This window comes from Leptonychotes weddellii, chromosome 8, assembly GCF_054177405.1.
Source record: "Leptonychotes weddellii isolate Sample4059 chromosome 8, ASM5417740v2, whole genome shotgun sequence".
NCBI classification, from domain to species: domain Eukaryota; kingdom Metazoa; phylum Chordata; class Mammalia; order Carnivora; family Phocidae; genus Leptonychotes; species Leptonychotes weddellii.
The window spans coordinates 1,117,517-1,127,599 of record NC_138376.1 but is presented as its reverse complement, the minus strand read 5'-3'; the positions used below and the strand labels follow the sequence as shown (position 1 = coordinate 1,127,599).

General features: G+C 46.0%; 1 non-coding gene across 1 annotated transcript; it reads left to right on the top strand.

The window, feature by feature from the left end:
- Positions 1-5,728: 5,728 nt before the first annotated feature.
- TRNAR-UCU (transfer RNA arginine (anticodon UCU)) lies at positions 5,729-5,817 on the top strand. The gene is given in 2 exon segments: positions 5,729-5,765; positions 5,782-5,817. It is a non-coding gene; the product is annotated as a tRNA-Arg (tRNA).
- The last annotated feature ends 4,266 nt before the right edge of the window (positions 5,818-10,083 follow it).

The following is a 10,083-nucleotide window of genomic DNA, read 5'->3' as shown; positions in this document are numbered from 1 at the left end:
TCAACTTTTTGAGGAACCTCCATACTGTTTTCCAGAGTGGCTGCACCAGCTTGCATTCCCACCAACAGTGTAGGAGGGTTCCCCTTTCTCCGCATCCCCGCCAACATCTGTCGTTTCCTGACTTGTTAATTTTAGCCATTCTGACTGGTGTGAGGTGGTATCTCATTGAGGTTTTGATTTGGATTTCCCTGATGCTGAGTGATATTGAACACTTTTTCATGTGTCTGTTGGCCATTTGGATGTCTTCGGGAAAGTTTTTTTTTTTTTTTTTAAGATTTTATTTGACAGAGAGAGACAGTGAGAGAGGGAACACAAGCAGGGGGAGTGGGAGAGGGAGAAGCAGGCTTCCCGCGGGCTCCATGCGGGGCTCCATGCGGGGCTCGATCCCAGGACCCTGGGCTGAAGGCAGACACTTAACGACTGATCCATCCAGGTGCCCCTGAAGTGGGAAAGTTTTTTAAAGCAAAAGGTATGCTCTTGATGGGCGCCTGGGTGGCTCAGTCGGTTGGGCGGCTGCCTTGTCTCAGATCATGGTCCCAGGGTCCTGGGATTGAGTCCCTCGTAGGGCTCCTTGCTCAGTGGGCAGCCTGCTTCTCCCTCTGCTTGTGCACGCTCTCTCTGTCAAATAAGTAAATATAATTTTTTTTTAAAGTATGCTCTTGAGATATGAGAATGGGTGAGCTTAAGAGAGAGAGAGCTGGGCCCCCTCCCCCAGTATTTTGAGTGCAAAAAAAAAAAAAGGGAATAGTTGAAGTCATACAAAACATAAATTGTGCCAATATCTTCCAGACAAAAACCACCAGGAATACATAAGTAGTTGAACGGGTTGGGACCCCTGGGTGCATCTCAGTAAGAGGGTTTTAGTCTTGTGTTAGGTGATTTGGGGGATTTAAAGAAGCAGGGCTTCTCCGGATAGGATGCTGTCTGGAAGGAGGGAGTGATTCTAGGATTGGATAGCTTAATAAATCCTACCCTGAAGGAAGGAAGACCAAAGCAATGCTAAAACTAGGGTTGGTCAAGAAGCTGTCATCATTCTTACTGGACAAGATGAGGAGACGCTGGGTCACTTTTGTGGCTTAACACTATTTGTGTGTCTGGTTCTGTTTTGTGTGTGTTTCACGTTTGTGTTTGTGTTCAGACGGGAAAGCAGTGTGATCTTACTTTCATTTTGATCCATCAATGGTCATTGAAAGGCCTGGTCTGACATCTGTGTTCTGTGAAATTGTTTATGTTCAACAAAAGAACATCAAGGCCTAGCTGAGAATACCAGGGCAGATCCCACGTGGTGGGGGCTGCTTTTATCTGTGTCAATTTTGTATTTTACTAATTTAATTGAATATTATATCATCAGCACTTTTTTTCAGGCACTTCTCAAATGTCATTTTAGTGGCTTTCTAATGTTCCATCATTTAGATGAAGTCGGAATCAAGGGAATATTTCCCCTTGTTGGACATCTATGTTATTTCTGCTATGTTACTGTTATCCATTTTTTAAATACCGTAATTGGTTTTGTGCATGGAATGTTTTTCTGTAGTTAGGATTGATTCCGTAGGACAATGTTTTGCAAAATGAATTACGGGTAGAGTGTTTTCAAGCTCCAGATGAGCTGAGACACCTGTTTGTTAGTGCTACGGTTGCAAGAAGAAAGAACGTCTTGTGAGAATATGAAGAAGGAAATATTATGCCTGTCACCCCAGAGGAAGCCAGAAGCCAGTGACATTTAACTGCAAATGAGAGTTTTGCAGACAAGGGCTTGAGGAAACATTTCCCTTGTAATCTGAACATTTGACGGATCTCCTTGTTTGTGTCCCCACAACGGCACTTCTGTTCCCAGCATTGCGGACCCCGAATCTAAGTTTACAGCCATTAAAAGGAAGTTGGCTCAACGCCCTCCCCTAGGAACCGCATGATTTCTAAGCCCAAAATCAACCCTATTTAGAATATGGCTCAACTTTGCCTGGTACTTACGTGTTTCTACCTGTCCTTTCAGCTTTGTGCGTGACAGAAAGTCGCTGGGTCCGGCTCTTCGGAAAGTTCGTTCTCTGGGATGGTGTCCTTGGGGCCGGGGGCCGGGGGCCGGGGGCTGGGGGTCAGGGGCCTAGGAACCCAGTTGAATGCCATCTAATGAGTCCCAGCTCCGCATTCAGCTGTGAAAGTAACGCAGGTGAGTGCCCTTGGAACCTGCTCCTCTCCCACCTGCTTTGGCCAGTCAGAGGCTGCCCAAGGCGCCACTCAGTTCCAGCCTGCCTTTCTGCGGTTCCCCAGACTTAGACGTGAACCCACACATCCTGGAGGATCCGTGCCTGGAGAATGGACTAAGGTCAAGGAAACTCGAATCTCACCATCCTCGACTGGTTCTTGATTTACTAGGGGTGCATTCTTTAATCCAAGAACCCTTGGATAAGCCATGAAATTCTTTCTTTCTTTCTTTTTTTTTTTAAAGATTTTTATTTATTTATTTGACAGAGATAGAGAGCACAAGTAGGCAGAGAGGCAGGCAGAGGGAGAGGGAGAAGCAGACTCTCCACTGAGCAGGGAGCCTGACGCGGGGCTCGATCCCAGGACCCTGGGATCATGACCTGAGCCGAAGGCAGACGCTTAACCGACTGAGCCACCCAGGCGCCCCACCATGAAATTCTTTCTTACAAAACTAAATGTGTGCAGACGCTCCACACACCAGGCACCTGTCACATCTCACCTTAGCCCACGTGGCCATCGGCTTGCCTACCCCGCACTTTCAGTAAGAGTTAACATTCTGGGGGCGCCTGGGTGGCTCAGTCGCTTAAGCCTCCAACTCTTGATTTTGGCTTATGATCTCGGGGTTTTGAGGTCATGATCTCAGGATTGTGGGATTGAGCCCTGCCCGGGGCTCACTGGGCATGAAGCCTGCTTAAGATTCTCTCTCCATCTCCCTCTTCAACCCCAGCCTCCCCCCCCAAAAGAGCTAACATTCTGTGGAAGGAGCCTGTAGGGTGGTTAAAAGATTTGAAATTCCTTGGGGTTTGCCTGCAGAGGTTCCAACCCCGCTGACTGGTTGTTAAAGGGTAAGCCAGTAAGAGATGTAGGTAGTTTCATCAAAGATGTTTATTTAGAGAGAAAAATCAATTATTCAGGAAAGTTAGTACATGGATCTGCTGTCAGGAAGGTCTGTGAATAAAGGTGTAAAAATAGTATCCCATATGACTGATAGCATCAGCCCTTCAATATGCTCAGATTGGAGAGGATGGATCACTGATCACTGATAATGTTACATGAGCAGAGGGGGCTATAAAGTCTGTGTATACCAAGACTGTGGGGAAAAACAAACTTCACTCTTAAAGATGTCCATTGTAATTCAGTCAATTATCAGAGCAGTCTGGAAGCAGCAAACCAATTTTCTGAGCCACCAAAAAGGAATATCAATTCCCGTGAACAAGGATGATGAGGGGTATAGTGCTGGTCCAGATCCAGGACCTTCCTCAGTGTGAAAGGTATTATCAGTGAGGCAGAGGTGGACCAACAAGCACAATTTATAGGCTCAGGAAGTGGAAGAGAGGGGATTATTGGAAAAAAGCAAAATGCTTTCACACAAAATCTATGGTCTGAGAGATCTGGCTTTTTAGGAAACCAAAGTAGTCAATCCAGTTAATTGGACAGCACAGTTTAGAAGATGCGGGGTGGTGGGGGCAGAGCATCATAGCCGTGTGAATAAATAAATGCTAGATAACACAGGGTCTTTTATGCTACACCAGACTGGATTCCACATGATACATATTGGAAAAGTCTACACAGTATTTTGAGAATGTGCATGCATTATTAGAGTAGCCCATGATGGAGAAATGGCCCACAGGACTTAATAATAAAAATAATGTTTAGGTATCATCTCTGCATCAAATTAATTATTTGAAAACATGTTCTCAGAAGAGTTTTTAATATTACTGAGATAGAGGGAACAAGGTACTGAGGAATATTTCATTCCACTGACACTCGTTTGGGGGTTTGTTACAGATAACTGCCATAACAAGCTGCTTGAAATAATTGACTACTCCCTAGCCTAAGGCATGTTATTTTTTGTTAAGGAGCCCTTTCAAGTGAACTTTTTTTTTTTATTGCAGACATAAATTAATGACAAATACATTTTTACCGCTGTCCACCCCAAACGACTTCCTTTCACTTGAAAGCTTTAGAATCCTCCGAAAACTACAGTATGCGGGCTTAATTATCTCAATTAAGTAGTCTACAGTATCCTTAGTTATATCTCTGGATTGCCAGATTTGATCTTCCCCACTGACGTGTGCTTTGTGAAGATCTCAGATACTTCATCTAAAAAAGAAAGAAGAGAAAGAAAGAAAGAAGAAAGAAAGAAAAAGAAGAAAGAAAGAAAGAGAAAGAAGAAAGAAAGAAAGAAAGAGAAAGAAGAAAGAAAGAAAGAAAAAGAAGAAAGAGAAAGAGAAAGAAGAAAGAAAGAAAGAAAGAAAGAAAGAAAGAAAGAAAGAAAGAAAGAAAGAAAAAGAAAGAAAGAGGAAGGAAGGAAGAGAAAGGAAGGAAGGTAGGAAAGGAAAGAAAGAAGAGAAAGAATTCCTACTGGGAAGCAGGTCCGCAGGCGTAGACGGAACTCTCAGGAAGTAGGGCGACCCCGCTCTCCGCATCTGGCTCCGGGGCTCCGGCGGCGCAGGAACTTTACGCGCAGCCCAGCCTCCAGCTCCGGTGAACACGCGTCCTTTCTGCGCGGCGGTTTTGCCGACGGTCGGTTCGAGCTCGGGTTTTGTGCGGCAAGTTTCGGAGTCAATGCTTTCTTCCCCCGAGGCCGCGGGGAGGCCGGGGAGGGGAGGCCGCTCGCCCGCGCTCGTACCGACCGGCGCCTTAAGGCTCCTGACCCCGAAGTTTCCGGACTCCGCGCGCAGCACGGGGCCCGAGTCCCGCGCGTCCGGGTCGCATGGCCCTCAATCGTCTCAGGAACAGCCTGCGATCGCTTCTCTCCCTGGAACAAGTCCCTCCGGAGGCGCAGCTCGCCGCAGCTCGCGGGTCCCGGGCCCGCAGACCCTGGACTCCGGCGCGCCGGAGTCTCCCCGCCGTGACCGCACCCGCCGTCCGGCCCTCTCCGTCCAGGACCCGGGCCCACCTGACCGACGGCCGCTGAGGGAGCCGGGGCGGCTGGAGCGCACGGCCGCGCAGAGGAGAGGCAGCAAAGAAAACGCCCGAGCTAGGAAGCCTGGCGTATCGCCAAAGATGCCCGGGCGCACCCCAGACTCAGACGGTCGCAGGGCCGTCGTCTGCTGAGCAGACAACCCACGGAAGCCACCTCTTCCCACAACAGCACGTTCCAAACGAACGAGAAGGGCCTCCCTTCCGCGAGGGAGAACCCCGGACCGGAGCCGGAGGGGAAGGAGGGCGACCTCGCCACGGGTTCGGGAAGTCTTCCGACGCCGCTTGCCGGGAGGTCCCCAAATTCCATTTTCGCGAAGCCCACGGTCGCGAGCGGGTCGGTGCATTGGCCGGATGAAATGAGATGTGGTTTTTGATCTTTGATCAAACTCGTCCTTATCTTGCAGAGACAAAGGGCAGTGGTCGCCGGGAGGATCAGAAACTCCCCGCGTCGGGTATTGTGTGTTCCCTGCGTTGTCTTGTTTCTGTGTTTCTTGAACTTTCGCAGTGACCGGAGCAGAGTAAGTTTCCAGAAATGTACTGTAGTGATAACCAAATAAATAATCAACGACCTTAGGGCTCCAGCCAGGCCCTGCGCCCCACGGGCTCTGTGGCGCAATGGATAGCGCATTGGACTTCTAGTGCCGGCGGAAAGAGATTCAAAGGTTGCGGGTTCGAGTCCCGCCAGAGTCGTAAGTGTTTTGTCAAGGAATGGATCCCCTTCCACTAACTTCTCTGTTCCTCTAAGATGTGGACGTTTTGGCCACAGTCAGCTTCCTCCCTTCGGTTTATTTCAACTTCTTCATAAACAATTCCACCAGTGTCTACAGGGGTTCAAAGACCAAACAGAGGGAAAGGGAGTGGACGCGCGCGGAGCGAAGGGTAAGTATTGAAATAAATACTAGTAATTATTTCTTCGTCATGAAAATTAATTTCCAACTTGCTGTTTCCCCGACCTTGGGTGGAGGCTCGCAGGCAGGCCTTCCACACCGTGTCTGCAAGAATCCTGCGGCGGCCCCTGGGAACCCCCTGGGTCTTCCAGCCGGTGATGCTCAGCCCAAGTCCGCGCGTCCCCTCCCGGCTCCGCCCCCAAAGCGCTCCTGGGTAGTGCAGAGGTTTCAGCTCCGGAAACTTAACTAAAATTTAATTTGCTTGTAAATGAAAGGTAGGTCAGATCTGTAAAAATTATTTCCCTCCCGCCTTTAATTGTAGAAATGGAGGTAGAGCCAAAAAATAAGTCTTCTTTACATCCTAGAACACTACTTCCTTAATTCGGCCCACTGGTGCCTAGTTCCAAGTATCCTTTCAGAAATTCTGTCTTTTTATGCATTTGCCACAAGGGAAAGAAACAGAAGGACTACAGACCCACGGTATTTCGAGCAGTGCCTGCCTCTGGCATCGTTCTATGTGCTATAAAGGGAGAATTGGTTGACCCCTACCTTTGCATGTTGAGCATGGGCTCATAAATCTTCCAATAAAGCCTTTTTCTTGAACCATATCATGTGGTATGGTGGGTTTTCTCCTCCTCAACTTGTACAACAATTTGGCAATAATGCACTCTTTCCCTGTGACCAGCTAGTGTAATGACCAACCTTCTTTAAAATATCACCCACTACACACTCCTCATACCACATACATCACATGTCTAGCAAGTCAGGCAACGGAATGAGGGGTGGTTTCACAGCCTCTGACCCCTATTTATTCCTGCATAGATTTCTCAGTAAATTAGAATGTCTTACTATGGCTGCAACACCACTTTTGTCTAATATTAAATTTACACACTTCTGGATGATTTCTGTTTTCTCTATGCCAGTGCATGTTTTGTTTATCTAATGGTTATTTCATATATTTTTTTCTGGTTTTCTAATTTTTGTATAGCAAGAGGACAACTCCCCTAGCTGTTAATCCTTCATGGGTGGAAGTAGAATTTTCATTAAAAAAATAATGTACCACAGAGAACACCAATTATTTTCAACATTTCATAGTACTTTTGTTAGATTTTTAGATTATCTGATCTATATGTGGGTCTGTTTAAGGACCTTCTTAATCAAATGATTGATTTCTTTTTATCTACATATTCTATTCCCTATATCATTTTTCTTCATAGGGAATCATTCTAATGTATTAAGTGTTTACATTTTTATTACATTAAAACATGACATGTTTTCTGGGGCGCCTGAGTGGCTCAGATGGTTAAGCGTCTGCCTTTGGCTCGGGTCCTGATTCTGGGGTCCTGGGATCGAGCCCCACATTGGGCTCCTGGCTCAGCGGGGAGCCTGCTTCTCCCTCTCCCTCTGTCTCACCCCCTGCTCATGCTCTCTCTCTCTGTGTCTCAAATGAATAAAAAAAATCTTAAAAACAAAAAACATGACATGTTTTCTTACAGAATACCTAATATTTTGTGCATATCCTTTTTATATTACAAAAATTATACTTTGTATACATAGCATTCTACTTCTGACTTTCTTCCATAACCATCATTATCTTATTTATATGTCATTTAAATGCTGAGCAATACCTCATAGGGTGCATCTACCATAATTTACCTTTTTTTAATGCTTCCAAGAAGGTGTCCTCTTAATTCCTGACACTACACTTAACTCCACCCAAACATCCACATACACTTCCCTTCAGGGACTTGGACATAGCCCAAGTGACACAGAAGTTAGAGAACATGTTCTACATATATCTTGATTGGGGTGATTGGTGCCAGATTGCCATCCAGGACAGATGCAACATTTTCAACAAAACTAAGTAGCCACAAAAACCTATCTGTGGCATTAATAAGCTTAGCAATCTAAGAGTTGTAAAGTGATGCCACATTGAGTTCGAATCTCTCATATAATCGATGGCTCTGAGCACTTCCTGGTTTCAAGGTTGTTAATTCTTTCCTGCAAACTGTTAGCCTTGATTGCCTGCTCCCTAACTGCATCTGCTGCTTTTAATTGAAGGTTTACAGGCCAGTCTCATGTATTGATACCTTATCAGTCTCAGATAATTGTTTTGTGATTTCATAATATCATTTTTTATTTTCAGACCTGATAGGAACACCAGAGGCTGCTTTGCTAATGTTAAACTATTAACATCAAGATTAGACATCTTCAAAGATCAGCACAGGTACAGGACATGTGACAGAAACTAGACCCAAAGCCACTGCCTAGATGCCCAGCTGGAAACTTGCCTTTCTGTCTTCATGTCTCTCTGTGTGTATCCTCACCACCTTTATTTCCTTTTATATGCAAGAACATTGGCCCTTTATACTTATAAATTACTACCGAAGGTCCATCCGGAAGGTCCCCAGCTCAGCGGCGCGCAGTTGCTGGGTGCTCTCTTCCCCTATGGTGGCCTCTGATGGGTAAGCTCTCCACTTGCCAAATGGGGAGAGTCCTTCTAGGGCACACGTGTGAAAGAGTGGGGGAAATAATGCAGGGGGTGGGGAAAATTGCCTTTTCAGTCCAATTTCCCTGACCTCACTAGAGTGGAATCCTATTTTGACCAGTTTAGGTTAATATGTGTAGATGAACTCCATTCACAAACCACTACGGAGCAAATATGGCCACTTTTTTGGTTTTGCCAAGCAGTTAGATTCACAAATGAAGGCATGGGGTTTCTCTGTAGGCCACGGGCCTTGACTCTTTAGATGATAGCAGGAGAAGAAAGAGAATCAGAAAGCCAGATCTCAGGGAGAATTGGGGCTTGGATTGTCTTTGGGAACCTGTGGGGGGAGAAGCTGACCCTGTCAGTCTCCAAGTTGGCAGTGTCACTCTCAGGCCTATAGCGTGTACGCAGAGCTGCTACTGGACCCCAGGACTTCTGACTCAGAGCTCTGAAGCAGCTGCAGATGGATCAGTGGCTAGACAGAGAGTGGTGCTAATAAAAATGCGGTCACAAGGCAGCCATGAAAATGTGCCTGCACATCCTGGGGTCTAAAGATAAGCAGTCACAGAGAGGACATCCACAAGAAATCTGGCCGGTCACACTGGGGAAAAAATTGCTTGGCTTAGTTTTTGGGAGTTGGTCCTATTAATGCCACGGTTCTGGGCCATAACTTTATCTTACACCACTCTCATGCACTCCTTTGGGAACTAAAATTACGAGGAAAAGTGATTGACGGGAGAAAGTTCTGGTGATACTTTCCTGCAGGAAAGGGTGAGGTAACTGGATTTGAGTCCACTGTGGAAGAGATGGCCCCAGCTTACGCGCTAGGATAGCAAAACATAGTCCACACTTCCACGGCAGAAAATAGGAAAAAGAATAGGATTCTCTTGGAGAGGAGCAGGACCCTGCAGAATTTAGCGGGAAACCACAAAGGGGTAAAGGATGGCTTCCCAAGAAGTTCACTCAGCATCCCCTCAGTTTGGACAGGGCACAGGTGCCCTGGTCCTTGGTCTAGTGTCCCTATAACGCCTCAGCACTTGGGGAGAAATCGTTGTTGTTTTTTCTCCTTAACACACGTGAGGTGTTAATACCTTGTATTTGCAGAATCCCACTTAAAACCTTACCTACTCTCATCCTTAGGGCATCCTGTCTCTCAGAAGTTCTACTTCAGAGCAGTGCAAATTCATTTAAAATGAAATAAGCTAAAATTATGCATTTGGAAGCCAAGAGGTGAATATGGCTGGTTTGGCACTCGGCACGAGGGAAGGACATCAAAACTGACTCTGGTCTTGGATGTACACAAAGACTTTGATGAAGAAAGTCTCCTAAGTTTGGACTCTGATAACTAAAAGATCAATAATAATAAAGAGGACCAGCAGAATATTAGATCTACACAGATTTGAAGAAGACACCACAAATGTCTGAACAAGTTTTAGTGACCCCTCTCTCTTGGCAAGAAAGGAGCTTCTCTGGAAGGATAGAGAAAGTCTGTGAGAATAAGAAATAAAGCTGGAGAAAATGTTTTTGCCTAAAAAAGGATTTAAGAAAAAAGTTTTGAAATGGCTTTGCCCAATTCTATCT